Source organism: Lontra canadensis, unplaced genomic scaffold (genome assembly GCF_010015895.1).
Source record: "Lontra canadensis isolate GAN:19392208 unplaced genomic scaffold, GSC_riverotter_1.0 scaffold126, whole genome shotgun sequence".
Lineage (NCBI taxonomy): Eukaryota > Metazoa > Chordata > Mammalia > Carnivora > Mustelidae > Lontra > Lontra canadensis.
The window spans coordinates 2760846-2779209 of record NW_022631120.1 but is presented as its reverse complement, the minus strand read 5'-3'; the positions used below and the strand labels follow the sequence as shown (position 1 = coordinate 2779209).

The 18364-nt window shown below is 37.7% G+C and overlaps 1 protein-coding gene across 2 annotated transcripts in view; it reads right to left on the bottom strand.

Annotated features, from left to right (window-relative positions):
* The window catches only part of COMMD10 (COMM domain containing 10), a 188765-nt gene that overhangs the window by 131434 nt on the left and 38967 nt on the right, over positions 1–18364 (bottom strand). The gene's annotated exons all lie outside the window — the stretch shown is intronic.

Below are 18364 nucleotides of genomic sequence, written 5' to 3'. Positions count from 1 at the left end.
GTATACTCAGTAACTCTTGCCAGAATCCTGCATTCATCAAACATTCAAAGTACTATTCTCTCATTTACTGTAAACATAAGGATAAGCTTTCTCTTAAGCATGCAGCTTTTTAAATTTTTCCATTATAGAATCTTACTGACTTTTTCTACATAAAAGTTACACAAATAACACAATAAGCCCAAATGACTACCCCAACACCAGTGATAAAAGATTTTGCAATCCTAACAGAAGATAACAAAACAAAGCATAAATTCAAACACCACAACTATAACTAATCTATCAATAATGTATTTAACAAATCAGTATATAAAATACTTGATAATTACCCAATACAGTCAGCTTAAGGCTACACACATGCCAGATTATAATTAAATATCCAGATATTTTTAGAAGATACCAACTATTATAGCCACAAATTCAAAAGACAGTCCACTGCATTAAGATTGCCTACCAATGAGGTACTAACCGAAAATGCTGGCAAATTTATCGGCTATACTATCTGCCTGTATGAGTGAGCCATTTCCTCCAACATATTCTTTGACCTTTTATTTCTAAACATATAACAAATTTCCTTTACATAGTCACAATATTGTGTATATTTTAGTACTCCTAAATTTGACATTATCTCTAGAGATGTAAGTAGCTGTTAAGTGACTAGTCCAGAGTCATTCAAAAAGGAACTGAACTGGATCCAGCTTTTTGCATGAATGTTTACCTAGTGTTCATTTCTGACTTAAGTTCAAAGGCGCCAGGAAAAAGAAAAGAAGGCTACTAGCACCAAAGAAAAAAGTTCAGTAAGGTCTTGTGACAGACCTAGACGTCTCTTAAATATTTTCTTCCAACTGCTGTCAAATAGCAATCTATCCTAAAGATATTAGAGGATATTTGCAAATTCAAAGAATTATCTTCTTTATGTCTTCTACTTGCACAGCTAGTTCCACTTTTGGCAGAACTCAGTAATGGCCTTGTAAAGAGCAGGACATTTCAATTTTCCTGTCTTAACCTTATCTTTAAAGGACAAAGACAACCGTGAACTAAACTGTACTGTAATAGACACTTTTACATTTCATATCATATTTAATTCTTGGACAAACCTTGGTAGGTAGCTATTATTGTCCAAATTTTCAGATTAGAATTTGAGCCTCCAAGAGATAAGTCACCTGCTGGAGATTCTTCAGCTACTTCCTTCCTGAGAGGCAAATAGTGAGATTCTGAAACCCGAGTTGTTTTCACTGCATATCAATGCCACCTTCAGGTCGCCTTACTCTGCATTGTCTGTCAAATCTAATATGTATGGAGTTATTCATGAGCTGGTTGGGAGAAACCATTTCACGCAAACCCTTTAATTTGGGCAGGAAAGCATCAAGATCAGGGAGGTGAAGTGCTTTGTCCCAGGACACACAGCTAGGTGGGAACAAAGTCTGCAAGGATACTGACATGGGAAAACAAAACAAAAGAAAAAACAACCACAAATAGTAATCTTCAACCAGACCACTTAAAATACAGTAAATTAAACCTAACAGCTGTTTTCAGAATTTTCAGATCCTAATTTGTGAGGATAACTGACTTTCAGAATTCTTCTTACACTAATGAATGTGATATGTTTTAATGGCCTAGAATGAAGAAGAAAAAAAAAACCCAGGTGATTAATGTTGCTAGTATAAATTAAGGCAAACCCCTACTGTACCAAGTGGCATAAGTTGAGGCTCCAGGAGTGGAAACCATGGGAGACAGTCATACCTGAATCTAAATCCAATTAAAATTATTTGGCTGCTAGCAACAGAACCTACCTCAATATATTTGAGGGAAACATAATCCTTTTAGAATTTGTATTCTTTAAACTGGTAGCTATTAGGTCAATATACTCACACTCCTCCCTGTCAGTTTAAAAATTAGCAGCTTACACCTTCACGATCTTACCCCTTCCCTTTTTCACTGGGCACACAGAATGTTTACCTGCAACATTCCCTAGGAATATATTCAGCTAAAAAAAATACAGAATACCAGAGAGCTTCTATTTAAGAAACCTTTCTCTCTCCTAACAGGCTCTAATCCTATAAATCAGTAGGAGGTTGGTAATAGGCGGGAGACTTTATTAATGAACACAGCAGTACTTTTAAATTCTAAGAAATAGGAGCCTGAAGACTGCGAAGGCATAAATAAGTGAAACATCTGAGAGACAAAGCGCGTACAGCACAAGTCATCAGGTAATACAAGGGAGTGACATGATAGCGAATTTATGTGAATTCAACTATTGTGATTCACTTACATGACTTCAACTCTACACTTTGCAAACAGAGAACTGAATCATGGGGGCAATTAGGCCCACCATCCCCTGAACGAATGAATGTAAGTCCCGGCGTGAGGTGGAAAATGTCCATCTTTAGTATCTCAGTCAAAGCGTGCCGAGGGCCCCTGTGGGCTGACAGTGGTTCAAGAGCTAAAACACATACGTGAACTCTCCATGTTCAACTGAAGAACTGGCAGACTGTTTAACTAAGTCCTGAAGGTCAGTAACACAGGTGACACGACTTACTCAGGAATGTGATGCTGGGATCCCATGCGGCGCGTTCCTAAGGGACTCCCTCTGCCTGAGAATAGTCTGGTCTCTATGAGATCATCAGCACCTGCAAGGCCTTGGACTCTAAAACCTGCGTCTCCCTAAGATTAGGTGCCATTGTACATGAGAGAAAAAAAAAAGTGGCCATCATTCTTCTTAACATTAATGTGCAAAAAGAAGACTAAGAAGTTTTGTGGGAGAGGCTGGCAGAAATGAGACTGCAGGACTCATAATGGTGGTCTCTGAATCCACTTTGAAGTTGATTCGGGTCAACTTGCCATATGAACCACTTAATGTACATTAATCAATGAAAAAGTATGTCTTACTGTGTCAAAGAATTTTTGCACCAGAGCTTCAAAAATTACCTAAAACGACTAGTAACCCAAACTTCCCCAAAAGAATAACGGAGGCAAAAACAAGCATCCTCCGAAAACAGATCAAGTTTGCCCTCTGTTAATCCACACAATCAGTGAGGACACACAGCAGTGAGGAAATGCTTTTACTTGTATGCAAGTCATACTGCTAACTTCTGAGATCACAACAATGAGCGACTAAATACAAGTTTCAAGGTCTAAATCCAACATACTCCCAGCCCTGGGGAACTAAGTAATAGGTGAGAGAGAATTAGGTTTTTTTTTTAAAAAAAAAAAAAAAAAAAGATAAAGTACGATTTCTACTTCTTTTCCATTTTGGAGGGTAATTACGTTTCCGGAGCCTGACTGCCATCCTGGCATGGACAAAAAAAAAATGGTATGTTCGTACTTTACAGTGTGGTGAGTCAGCAATTCAGCTTGAGGCTGGGTGACTGGCCGGGAACGCCAGCGCCCTGTGGACACGGCCTCACTGCCCAGGGCCCTAAGGGCGCAGTCGGTATCTCAGCTGACCTATTAGCTACTTGCACTTCAGCGGAGGAGCTGTGCTCTAGAAAAATTCAGTACAGACTCTTTTCCTACCAGAAATTCTCTGATTCTCTGGTACTACATGTACTTTATCTAACCCAGACAGCCCCGCCAGAAAAGAACAGGACCAACTCTCAGTCTGATCTCTATCAAGGTCATTCTCTCACTCTGCACACTTGGCAAATGGAAATAAATCACTTACCCTCAGGAAATTTTCATGGCTTTCCAAACAAAATGTTTAAGAGCACGATAAAACCATAAAGATTGTGAGAAGAGGCATTCGCCATGGGCCTCACTAAAGACAGGTGGCAAAGTAATCACTGGGGAAGCACGGTGGCTACTTTATTAAATTGTAAATTATTTTCAGTCCCCCTGGGCAAATAATAAAAAGTGATTCCACTGTTTATTAACTTCAAGGGTCCAACAAGACAAAGCAAAAAAGCACAAAGAATTATACCTGGCATATATTAAGTGGTCAATAAATGGTATCAATTACCATCATCCTCTTGATTGGCAGAACGTGGTAGGGTCGGTGTAGCTGTTCCTGGTCTGTGCGCTGCAGATACCGAGACTGGGTTCTGATCAGCTCCCCTCACCCAGGGTGATAGGAATTCAACAAAAGACAACTGCAGAAGCAACAACTACGTAGCTCAGCTAAGATGTTCCTTCGGCCTCCAAATGGGCCCTGACCCACATTAAACCTACATAAGGCAACTCAGGGGTTTGCTTCTTAACACAAACTAAATTTGTTTGTGAGTCATGTTGTGTCTTTTTTTAGGAATTACTATTAAGTAGGCCCCATTTTAAACTGTATTGTTAAGTTTGTTCTGTATCTTAACCTGTAGGATATCTCCCCATCTCCAAAGACCAAGAAAGAGCCAAAAGATACAGGATTAGGTAGTACTTTGCTCTGAAAACACATCATCAAAGAGAAGCATAAATACACTTACATGGCAGCAATATTACTAAATGGTCACTTCCATTGCAACCTAAAATACCTGAGGACGTGACTATTATGTGACTACATAGTGACTATTATAACTGACTACATAGTACTCGCTCTCAAAGCTAAGAAACATATAGGGGCACCTGCCTGGTTGACTCAGTCAGTTGGGCGTCCAACTCTTGCTGATATCTGCATCAGGAGATCAAGCCCCATGTAGGACTCTGTGCCTAGCAAGGAGTCTGCTTGAGATTCTCTCTCCCTGACCTTCTGCACTTCCCCCGCTCTCTCTCTCTCAAATGAATAAATAAATAAATAAAATCTTTAAAAAAAGGAAATATATAAATTATTCTACTCACGTGTCTAGAGCAAAAAGGCTGGATAAATGCACATAGTTGGATAAAACTACTCTGGATACATGCTTACAATTTTCTTATTTTCCTGTACTTTAGAAACAAAAGGAGTCAATACACCTTACAATCAGTTGAAAAGTAGGAAAAAATGGCCAAATAAAAATGGGGATGAAAATCGTGAGCATCATCTAATAAGGCAGAAAAACTTTTAGTTTCTCATTTTAAGACAAAACCATCCTATAAATAGCAACCTATTTTTTGCAGATGATTTCTTCTCTTATTACAGCATTAACAGTTAAAGGATACCATCCTCCTGCTCTCTTAACCCATAAGGATAATTACAGTATGCCGCCACAAAGGAGTGTTTTGAGGCTCAGTATTTGCAAGGAATTTTGAGCCCTGTAGTTGAAAGCTACTAAGTAAACACAAAATACTGTCACTGAGAATGGTCAAATAAATGCAAAGATGATTTAACATCACAGAAAATTACACTGATAATTGGCAGATTGCCATGCTACCCCTGTGGACTTGTTCTTTCAGAGCACATACTCTATGAAAGGTCACTGTGGGAGGAAAAAAAAAAATCCCACAGGGAGTTCAAGTCGCCTACAAGGCAATATTAGCAATTACAGAAGCAGTATTCTTCCTCTATATTCATTTGAGAATCCTTTCTACTAATTAAGAGAAAAGGAGCAGTGGTTTGTTAAAAGATGATGGCTACAGACAATTCAATCTCAATGGTTACAAACTAGAATATGGTAATACTGAACAATATGAAATGAAACAAGATGAAACCAGAGAGGGGAGACAGAGGGAGACAAACCATAAGAGACTCTAATCTCAGGAAACAAACTGAGCGTTGCTAGGGGGGGCAGTGGGGAGGAATGGGGTGTTGGGAGGGATGGGGTGGCTGGGTGATAGACACTGGGGAGGGTATGTGCTATGGTGAGTGCTGGGAATTATGCAGGACTGATGATTCACAGACCTGTACCCGTGAAGCAAATCATACATTATATGTTAATAAAAAAAATAAAAGAGCAAATTCTTATACAAGTTATCAACCCAGTACTCAACTATTTTCCAAGATAATATATTCCTCAAAATATTTTCCAGGATTACTTACGTTCCTAACACAAGGTTAAACCATATCAATGCAAATTCAAATTCAATTAATATTAAGTACTTACTATGTGAGGCTCACTCGAATAGGCATTTCGCTGATGTTATCTCAATTCTTCAATAATTTTGATCTGTATTACCAGCCACATTTTCAAATTTGGAAGTCTGTTGCAAAAAGATTCAGATTCTTGCCCATATTCCAAGAATTTAAATTCAGTTTTGTCCCTTTCGATCCATGTCCCCTCTCCTATGTCAGACTAGGGTCTCATCCGGCTGTGCCAATAATCTACTGAACTATCATTTAACCTCACTGGGCCTGAGTTTTCTCATCAATAAATGCAGAAGGTTGAAATATTCCCACTGTCAGGGGGGCACCTGAGTGGCTTAGTTGGTTAAGCGTCCAACTACTGGTTTTGACTCAGGTCATGATCTCAGGGTCAGGAGATGAAGCCCCCCCCATCGGGCTCAGTGGAGAGTCTATTTGAGACCCTCTCTCTCTCTCCCCCAGCTCACACTCTCTTGCTCTGTCTCAAATAAATAAATCACTCTTTAAAAAATATATATTCCTAAAGTTGGTTTCCCTTATTCTCTTGATCTCTCTCTCAAATTTATTGTTTTAATACAATTTGGTGGCTCCTAATGCATTCATGGAATTGTGCGACCATTACCACTATCTGATTCCAGAAGATTTCATCACCCCAAAAACAAACTCAAAACTTTTAAGGTGTCACTCCTCCATCTTCCCTGCCCCCAGGCGCTGGCAACTGCTATCTGCTTGCTGTTTCTATGGCTTTGCCTAATCTGGATATTTTATATAAATCAGATCACTTATGTGACCTGTTGTGTCTGGTTTCTTTTAGTAAGCAAAAGTCTTTGAGGTTTATCTACACTGTAGCATATATCAGTACCTCATTCCTTCTTATGGCTCATTAATATTCCATTGTATGTATAAACCACACACTGTTTATCCATTCATCCACTGATGGACATTTGCGACCTTCCGGCTATGGTGACTAGTACTGCTATCAACCTGCACATACGCACGTGTACTTACTTGAGTCCTTACAGGTATATATCTATGACTGGAGTTGCGGAGTCATATGATAACTCTGTGTTTGAATTTCTGAGGAATTAACAAAATATTTTCCACAGTGGTTCAACCCCATCAGTAATCACAGTGGTCCTAATATCTCCCCATTCTAACCCCCACCTATGTTCTTCCTTTGTCCTCCTTCCTTCCTTTTCTCTTTGTAATTATAGCCAGCCCAGTGAGTATAGTTTGGATTTGCATTTCCCTAATGACTAATGATGTGGAGTATCTTTTCATGAGCTTGGTGGCCATTTGTACAGCTTCTCTGGAGAAATGTCTATCAGTCCTTCACCCATTTTTATTTGAGTTGTCTTTTTGTTGTTGAGTTGCAGGAGTTCTTCAAATACTTTAGATACAAATCCCTTAGCAGATATATGATGTGCAAATATTTTCTCCCATTCTTTAGGTTATCTTTTCATTTTCTTCATAACATCCTTGATGCACAAAAGTTTCCAGTTATGATGAGTCCAATTTATCTTCTTTCTGTGCCGTTTGCATTTCTGATGTCATATCTAACATTCCATTGCCAAATCCATTTAACATCTCTTTTTGCTGGAAAATCTAATGAGCCTTTACTCATTCCATAAATAAAGTTGTACCTGAATAACTCTCTCTGTTTTACTGCTGAGAATTACAAAAGGGTTATTTTGGAGTATTTATTTCATTGTCCTTCTTAAGGAAGTGGCGGCATTTTAAGTTTAGATAAAATTACCCTGCTAAGATGGATGATTCGAACTCCTTGAGATAAAATGGGTTATCTCTGAAAGAAACTACACTTCTCCTCCACTATAAAGAAGAAAGGAAGGCGGGGGTGGGGGGTGGGGGGGCAGGGAAGAGAATGAGAGAGAAAGAGGAAGAGAGGAAAGAAGGAACAAATTCTGTTTGAGAACCTCATGCATTAAGAAAAACTACTGAAGATAACTCTGCTTCTCTAGCCCCTACCGCTACTGCTTCGTTCATCTAAACGCCAGGGTAAGGACATGTTCCCACGGCTCATGAATTTCATTTCCCGTTATATAAGGTGACTGAACATGACTCCTCCCCATGCACTGACTGACTCGCAAACATGTCGTCCAAAGACAGACCGAAAACAAAACTGGTGACGCCGAGCTGCTGCTACATACAAACAAGTGACCTGCCACAGACTTGGAACGACACAGCATCTGGGGATGGCCACGTGTCCAGGTAAGAGGGCAGGTGACCCAAGATCTGAGGATATGATTAAAACCTTAAAGCACTTTATATACAGACATGAGATTTTTTTTTAAAGATTACATAATGCTGGACGATAAGTATAAAAGACAGTTGAAAAGCTAAAAAAAAAATTAAAATAAAAATAAAGAGATTTTATATGTGAACATATTAGAAGAATCTTTATTTCCCAAATATCACAAGAACAGTCAAAAGTGCCCAATAATTTGCTCTGAGAGAAGTATCTTATATAATAAAAGTGACTCCTCTTCCTTATATGTTTAATTTCCTCTAAATGATTCTCATATAAAGAAAAAATTTGAAAGAAACACGATTTACATAATCCATTAAAGATATATTTAAGCATTCATATGGCAACCTCACACCAGAAATGCTAAAATCTCATTTAAACTAGGCCAGGAAGGGTGCCTGGGTGGTTCAGTTGGTTAAGCATCTGCCTTCGGCTCAGGTCTCGATCTTAGGGTCCTGGCATCGAGCCCCACGTCGAGCTCCTTACTCAGCAGAGAGCCTGCTTCTCTTATCCCTCTGCCTCTTCCCCAGCTTGTATGCCTGTTCTCTCTCTCCTGCACTCTCTCTTTCAAATAAGTAAATAAAACTTAAAAAAAAAAAAAAAAAGCTAGGCCAGGAAAGAAAAGTGTTTGTCAACTCCTTTTTGTGCCAAAATTATTAGGACTGATTCAATATTCAACAATGTAATTTACTCATGAGAAAACCTAATCTAGCCATCTTTACTGTGTCCTGAATCTAAAATTTATAATGCCAGGGTGCCTGGGTTGCTCAGTGGGTTAAGTGTCTGCCTTCAGCTCAGGTCACGATCTCAGGGTCCTGGGATCGAGCCCCAAATCGGGCTCCTTGCCCAGCAGAGGGCCTGCTTCTCCCTCTTTCCTGCTTCTCCATCTGCCTGCCTCTCCCCCTCCTTGTGCGCGCTCTCTGACAAATAAATAAAATCTTTAAAAAATATAAAAATAAAATTTATAATGCCATCCCAAAATTAAAATACTAGATTTAGAAAAGCAATTCAGGAAATCACCAAAGATATTCGAAAACCAATAAATTCAACTGAAATATAAAACATTCACATTTTAATTGATTTCTAGCTATAGTATCATTGGTCTAGAGGGCTTGTTATGAATGACTCCAGTATTTTCCTATAGTTGCTGGGTATGTCATCAACCAGGGAAGCAACAGATCAAGGAGTAGCCACCGGCCACACATGAGGAACTCCTACGACATAGAGCAAATCTTCGTATATTTGGACCACTTCAGTTTCCAAGTGGATGCAGTGATAAAAGTTAAGAACAGATATTCAGTCTTACTTTTATCTACTTCTCCCTCTTAAAGGAAACGATATACACCAAACCAAGCCATAGAAGTCTGAAGATTCAAATGAAAAAAAGCCCTGAGTGATTCTGGAACTAATGTGTCCCTCTGGGGGTCCTCTGTACCACACACTACTCTAGGGAGGCTATGGTCCAGGGTTCTAGCTGTTTCCAGCCAGTTCCCCTCCATCACCCCACCCCCAACACATATCATAGCCTCACTTTCCACCTGACCTGTTTAGAACCACTCACATGTATATGTGTGTGTGCATGCGTGTGTATGCCATCCTTTCTCCCTTTTTCCCCTCATCTGATAACACCGGGCAAAGATGAAACCCTGCTTAAATCCAATTATCCATCTATTCTACCTCTAGACCAAAACAACTAAAAATGGATCAAGAAAAATGTGCAACCTTCTAACAGTTCTCATTTCAAATCCATGGCCACAAATCTCAAATGGGCAATCAGCACTGTCCAACACAGCAAAGTAGACTAAAATAACTAGTTCATTCATTTTCCCCGTATACAAACTCTTTCATACTTTCTCCTCTGTTCTCAAGCCTCCTAGACCTACCCATTCTCCCAACAAATGACTGCCTGGAGAAAACAGAAGCAATCAGAGACACAACTTCCTCTTCTAACACCCAAAACTACCTACCTCACCCACACTCTTCCTTACTTCCTATTACAACAAATGGTAGGTTCCCACTCCCATCACAATCCAACCTTTCCATTCCGGCTCTGGATCTTCTCACTTTCTCCAAGTAATTATAGCCCTCTCTATCCTATGTTATCCATTTCTCCCCTGACGGATCTGCAACATGCCAACCTCCTCTCCCTTCGGCACTCACTAAATCCACCCCCCGCTACACGGACTGTCCTATCTCTGTGCTTCTTGGAAGAGTTACTTAGATGGGGTCTTACACTCGGTGTCCCTAATTTAATCCCCAATTTTCTCCTCAATTTAATCCAATCAGGTTTCTACTTCCTCTCAAATGTAACTGAGATTACAATTGTCAAAGTTATCAGAGAAGTCCAACCAATCAAATCGGTCACTCACTTATCTGATTCCTGACCCCTCAACAGCATTCCACACTGCCTTCCACTTAAACATCTCCTCCTGGCCCCAGACATTGCTCACCAATGATCTCCATGTCACTAAATTCATTCTTCTTTTTACCACAGAATAGTAATTATAAGTTCAGGTTATTAAGTGAGATGGACCTGGATTCAAATCTTGGCTCTGCCAGTTTCTAGGACCCAACCTAGGTACTGAGATTTAACCACTGAGCAAACTAGGGGAGATATTAGCACCTAATTCATAGCTGTGAGGGGGAGATGAGATAATTTACTTATTTTTTTCTCTTCTACCCCTTAGCGGCATGTGACATAATTCATTCTCCAAGAAACGTTCTTCCTTCAGTCTCTGGCTGTTCCTTCCCAATCACTGTCATAAGCTCTACTGGCCTTTTAAATTTAGGAGCTCATAAATTTCTATATTCTGTCTCTAAATGATTGATCTCCTCCAGTCTCATGACTGAAACTATAATCTAAACCTTGACGATTTCCAAATCTCAATTTCTAGTCTATAATTTCTCCCAAGCCCCGATGGCCAACCATCTCTACCTGGATATCAGAGCTATGTCATACTCCACACACTTAAAAGGTAAGTCTCTATCCTTTTTCATGTGCTTTTTCCCTCATCTGAAACTCCCCAACTTGTCACAGTCTCTAACTCCTTGCTGTCAGTTTCCAGAGCTCCATATATTTCCTCTTCTGTAGTAATCACTAAACTTCTATTTCCTGGCTTGCTAGAACAGAAGCTCCATGATGAAAAATAAAACTCTCCATCTCAGTAATACCTTGTCTAGTATTTCCTACACAGGCAATGTTTAATAAATATTTTTTGAATGGAATTTGAGCTACTTAAAGCGTTTTGATGTTAAGTGTCTGCCTTAAGTTTACTGCCTAAAGTTACTGTTTAATTTATGAAACTGCATTTTATTTGCTCAGCTGTCTAATTCATTATAAACACTTTTATTTCAAAATACTTAAACCACAGGTTTCCATTATTGTCATCTCTAATCCACAGAAATACATTAAACAAAATGTAAAGGTATTTCTAAATATGTTCTACTAGGTCTGTGAAATACTATAATTATCAATTGCCTCTGGATATAAAAAGTTAAAAAAAAGCTTACAAAGATAAGAAAGACAAACAAGGGTGGTATTATTTGTTTCCCTACTTTGGAATCCCACAACATTTTTCAAAAGAATGTTAGTAAAAAGATGGTATTTTAATTCTCAACTGTATGAACTTTCTGGAGTATTTTTAAAAAGGATTTTCTCCTCCAAGACTCTTTTATCACTTCCTCCACATGAATACTCAATTCTATCACACTCTAATTGGGTATCAATATTCTGCTTGTTTTTACCCATCAAAGATAGTGTCCAAAACAATATTTTTTTTTAGCTTATAAAGTCTTATTATGGATAAATGCAGAGTTTCCATTAGGGAGCCTAAAATATGAAAGTTTAACACACACACACTCACTCTCAGAAACAAGGGGGTTCACTATGGGTTCACTACATACATGATCAGAACACATCGAGGTACTTATATACATAAAGTCTTTTAGAAAGTCCAACTGACCACAGAACTAAAAAAAAAATACACTAAACTGAGGAAAAACATTTTATATTGCTTTTATGTAGAAAATACAACACCTGAAGGGCACTATCATTGAGAAATTGATTACAATGAAAAAGGACACAAAACAAAATTAAGAATCAGAAAACTAGAGCCACAAAGCTTTAGCGATACTTAAATAAATTCGATTCCAAAGAACCAGGCTTTCTTCCCAGAGTATCTGGGCAATTATCTCACAAATAAGGGTTGATTCTATTTTCCCTAACTGCCGGAGTATTTGATCAAATTGCTTCTGCATGTTCTATAATAAAATAAAACACATATAATGAAAGCTTTCTAATTTGTACACTACTGGAATACAGAAATTATAAAATAGAGGGCTCTCTAATATTACAGAAGTACCTGAGCTTTTCACTGGTCCCCTAAAATTATCCAAAGTAATTAACTAGTTATCAAAGAACCTATATTTGAGATGGTAATGTTACACTCTTCTCTAAAAGCTCTTAAATTTTTTGGATACGACCTTTGGGTTTCTGTGTGTGTTTGCAAAAGAATTATGGAAAGCCATTTATGAAACTTAAAGGACCTTTTTTTAGGTTATGACCTTTCATCTACTAATTATACTCCTGGAGAACAACCTTTTATACCAAGGAGGCTTCCTTCATTCATTTAATTCATTCATCGATCATTCAGTACATGTTTGTTAAGCACCTACTCAATATACACAAAGATGTTTATCACAATTTAATAGGAAAATACTGGAAACAAACCCATTATCTGACAATAAAGGAACTGTCACAAAATCATACTATGTCATAGCCAAAGCATGACACAGTCATTTAAAATACATTCATGGTAAGTTTGAAGCAATATGGAAAAGGTTTTGCATGATTTGTGAAAAAAGCAGTTATACATAAAATCAAAGAATTCATATGATTCCACTCTCAAAATAAAGTATTCGGAGAATAAACACCAAAATAAAAGAGATCGAATAGACTGGCTACGTCCTGGGGGTAAATCTATGAGATTCTCTTTATATCTCTGGAATTTTCAAGTTTTCTACAATAAACATACACAACTTCAGTAATTAAGAAAATCCACAATTTTTTAAAAAGAAAGACAATCAATATTTATCAATCATTTGATTAGAGAAGAAAAACCACTGACGTGTCTTCAAAATTTTTGGAACCCTAAATAATATCCCATACTGTACAAATGAGAATTAGTATCTTGATACAGAACTGCCAGAGGCAAAGCTCATTTTATAAAATTGCTCATCAAAATCAGTGAGTAAAAAGCCCAAGACTTTATAGACTGTTTCTTCAGATCACAGAGAGCATGTCATAAAAAAGGTAAAAACTGCTTCTTATCAAAATGGGAAAAAATTCTAACAAATGAGATTATCTTCTCATAATCATACTGAGTACTGAACAATAATAATAAAACCTCAATTTCTGTGCTTCAACCAAATGTAATCACTATTTTTTTAAAAACCACTCATAAGTTAAGAGTTCCATAGGAAAAAAAAACAAACAAACTGGAAGGTCCTAGAGCAAAACCAAACAAGTGTTGTGGGTATTAGAATTATACTTGGTTTTAACCCACATTTTTCCCCTATATTTTCCGAAAATGTCCATTATAAAAATACAGCTATTATACAAGAGAAAAATAAACAGAAATTATCAAGGGAATACACTGAAATTTATTCACTGTGTAGATTAGATTCGTAGAAAGTACAATAGTTGTAAAATTCAGACCTGCTTATTAGAGTAGCTCAGAGAAATTTGAAGGTCCTTCAGAATCAGTCGGTACAAACATCACTTTAAAGGAGATCAAACTACTTTAAATTTCTACTACAAGAGTTCATAATTTGAACAACATACATATTTTCTTCTAAGATATCTGTCATAAACAGATCTAAGGATGTTCTCTTTTCAATGACATGGCCTACTTCCTTGTTCAAGAGGTGCCAACACCAATGATGCCATGCAGCTGTGAGAGTGAAGGGTGCTGATTAATGGAGCCTCTACTGAACGGAGGTAACATCCAAACACGCAACTTTACTTACTGTGTGAAAGTGTGTAGTAGTATCTCTCATTCACTTAAACTGTAAAATTACTTCAACTTAAACAAAGAAAAAGAAACGGAAATTTAGAATACGCATACCTATCGCTTTATGGAGAACAACAACCAACAATGATAAGACATTCTTTGTCTTGTCTTTCAGGGCGCCTGCATTGCGCGGCAGGTTAAGCGACTGACTCCAGGTTTCCACTCGGGTCGTGGTATCAGGGTCCTAGTATCATGCCTCAGGCTGGGCTCCATGCTCAGCACAGAATCTGCCTGGGATTGCCTCTCCCTCTCCCTCTTCCTCTACTCCTCCTTTTCTCTCTCTCTCTCAAGTAAATTAATTAATTTTTAAAAAAGGAACAGCTTTCAGCACCCTCAAACATATATACGTATCACAGGACCAACTACTAAATTATTAAACAAGCAAAAAGAAACAGTATCTTAGCAATGAATAAAGCACAGGGCTCTGAAGTAAAATTGTCTGGTTTTAAATCCTAGTTCTGCTGTTTTTCAGTTGTACAACCTGAGGGAATAATTTAAGGCATATTTGTTTCCATTTCTCAGTCTTTTTATAAAATATGGATAGTAATAAGAATTCACACCTCAAAGATGTAGTTTAATGGAGGAGAGATCATGCCTTGCAGAGGGTAAGCACTAAAACAGGGTTTTCCCTCTTTTTTCTTCATTCTAAATAGAATTTGCCATCCATTCTGGAGATAAGAATAAAGGTCTCTAACTCAAAAAACTGGTACAGAAAGTCCTAAACTCAGCTGCAATCATAATTACCCATCCATAAAGTACCACGTGCAACCTGAGCATAATCCAACTTAACAGTAAGATAAAAAAAAAAAAAAAAAAAACAACCCAGTAAGATAAATAAATGACAGTTCCCTTTCAAGGTGATTTTCATCCCCGGTGTTTCAAAAGGAGAAAAGAATGAAACACAAAGATTCTTTCTTAAAAGATGTACTAAAAAAATTCAGAACCACTGTACTAACAAAATACAATGTAATTGCAAAGTTATTGGGGAAAATGCAATAATGTACACTTAATAGCAAAATTTAAATATTTTAGTGTTTTTAGAATATTCAAAGTTAAAGTGCTTGGAATATTCACAATTATCAATGTTTCTTAAGTATAAAATTGCTATTCTCTATAAATAAAGAAACTCCAACTGTCTATGATTAGCCTGGAACTAGTTACACTATAAAACTTATTAGAGCCATTCAACTATCTTGGGAATTATTTGGTTCTCTTTTCTCATAAAGAAATTAATTCAAGTGACAGAATGTAACAAAAATGTCAATACTGTTGAAGGCTTTTTAATAAATTGCATTTTGGCAAATAATCATAAAGAAATAAACAATGAAGTCATAATGATTTCACTTATTTGTTCTGTACATATCTGATTAATAGGCATTAATTTTGTTGATGGAAACAAGAGAACTCTATTGTTATATACAGATTAGAAATGTGAACACTTAGCATTTCCCACAACTACTGACTTCACACATTATTTTGAATGTTATTTCAAATAACACTGTAAATGCCAGAGGTTAGGTAAGCAAAGAGCTCTACTGCCCTCTAATGAAATAAACCAAAAAAAAAACCAAACCCTTCATTTTGAGGTATCTCAGAACAGAAAAATATTCTTACTTTGCTAAATACAGCAGACAAACACTAAGACAATTAACTGCAAACAAGAAGAATATATATCAAAATACTGTAGGAAAAGCTACAATCACCCAGTTTTCATGATAAAATTAGTAGCAAAACAGGAAAGCCTAGAGACAAGAATGTTCCAAGAGAAACGAGACCAGTACAACAATGCTATCTAATGTGATAGCAATTAACACTTCACTGCAGGCTACACTTTTCATGTGTACGTTGGAAGTGAATGAGAAGAGACTCTTAGAAACCACACACTTCGGTGAATTACAGGAAGTTTTCAGTTCAGCAGCTCAAAAGTAAACACCATCAAAAATAGTCTCTCTCATGATTTTTACTGACTAATCCTCTCAGAATTATGTAAATGCAAGTATATTTTCAGGATAACGGCCCTGTGTCATACACACTTAAGAGAATTTTATTTACTGCTTCCTGTTTTAAACAAATGCCAATTTCATCATATGGAAACTGTCTTCTAAGACACTTTGCATCATAAATTAACCGGTGTTAGCTTTTCATGGTTCTTTGAATAAAAGCTCTGCCTTCTTTTAATAAACGTGGCTTTTAAAACATCTTCCATATTCCTGTCCCTTTCATCTAATATTCCAACTGCTCAAGATTTCCCACACTCTCATTTAAGTACAAAGAATAGAGTACCAGATCATACAAAAGAGAATGAAAACAACAAAAACAAAAAGTACATTTCCCAGCAGCAGCTCACTGAAAGAACAGAGGTAAAGCCGTCAACTGTTCCTTAGAGTTAGGACACACATCACCTGGAAATGACAAGTGTCTGTCCAGGCTGGTAGGGGGCAGACACTTCATTTAGTGTCTTCTGTTTAGCAGATCAAAGAAACAGCAGCCAAATCCCCACAATGCTATAGGGAAGATGGGCAATATGGACAAAGAGGTTCACTTAAATCTACATACAAAATGAAAATATCCTTTAATGCTTTTAAGCTTTATTTGAGAGAGAGCAAGACAGAGCACAGAGGGCGAGGGAGAAGCAGATTCCCCACTGAGCAAAGAGCATGACATGGGGCTCGATCCCAAGATCCTGAGATCATGACCGGAGCCGAAGGCAGATGCTTAAGCAACTAAGCTACCCAGGCACCCCTGAAAGTATCCTTTGCTTTTGTGTGCTGCTGTTCTTCTTCCCAAGGGTCTGTTTGCCCATGAAAATGGTTCTCTAGGGGTGCCTGAGTGGCTCAGTGGGTTGGGCCTCTGCCTTCGGCTCAGGTCATGGTCTCGGGGTCCTGGGATGGAGTCCTGCATTGGGCTCTCTGCTTGGCGGAGAGCCTGCTTCCTCCTCTCTCTCTCTGCCTGCCTCTCTGCCTACTTGTGATCTCTCTCTGTCAAATAAATAAATAAAATCTAAAAAAAAAGAAAATGGTTCTCTAGCTCTACAAGTTGTAAGGATAACCAAAGGTTCATTCAAAATTTCAAACTAGCAATGCACGGAAAAATCTAATGCACTCAGGCCTCTATCTCCAATGAGTTGAATTTCACATCTGCCTAAAAATATAACTGACATACAAACATATTTTGAAGACATAATAAAGGAGCTGGGAGGACTCAGGCATCCCATAGTCAAGCATTGCCTAAACCATAATACTTAGAGTATACCCAATATATGATCAAAATAGCATCCGTCCCACCTATAATTTGCATCTAGCTACTCAGACATAACATATGGTAGTCATGAGAAATACAACAGTCGAGGGGTACGGCCCCTTGGAGAATGTAAGCATGTGTGTAAGAATGTACAATGTACCCAGGTACATACGTGTGTTTTCATGCAGAACAGTCCTAGTCTACACCAAGGAGTTCCAGATTATTATGCTAAACCTAAGGGAATGCCTTCCCTACCTAGTTCATGAGAAGAAGAAAAGGACTTTCCAGGCTGTCCTTTGCCTCCCCAACTCCCAGTTAGCCTAAATATGAAAAACACAATCAAGAAATAAAACAGGGGAAGAAGGTAAAAAAAGGGAAAAGATTAACTCCATTAGTAAAAAAAAGTTTACTGTCAGCTTTAGTTTAAACAAAAACATTTATTTATTCAGTGGCCAAAGAACATTTTATTGATGATGATGTTAATGATGATGATGATGGTAGTAGCCTGCACTTTTTGAGTATCTACCTAGTATTAGGCATTGAACTAAGCACTACATACATTGGGTATCTACTCTTCACATAAACCCTGTGAGACAGGTAATATTATCCCCATTTTATAGGTGAAGAAACTGACACCCATAAAGATTATGAGTGTTGCCCCACTCAGAGATTAAAGTGTTGTCCCAAGCTACATTGCTACTAAATTCCAGACCATATATACTAGTCAGTGCAACTCTTAACCACTAAATTTATATTACTTTACATATTATTATCTGTATTATATTTACCTACTTAAAATGTGTGAAATGAAATACTTTGGCACACTGCGATGAAATTAATTAATTATATGCAGTGAGTCCCAACTCA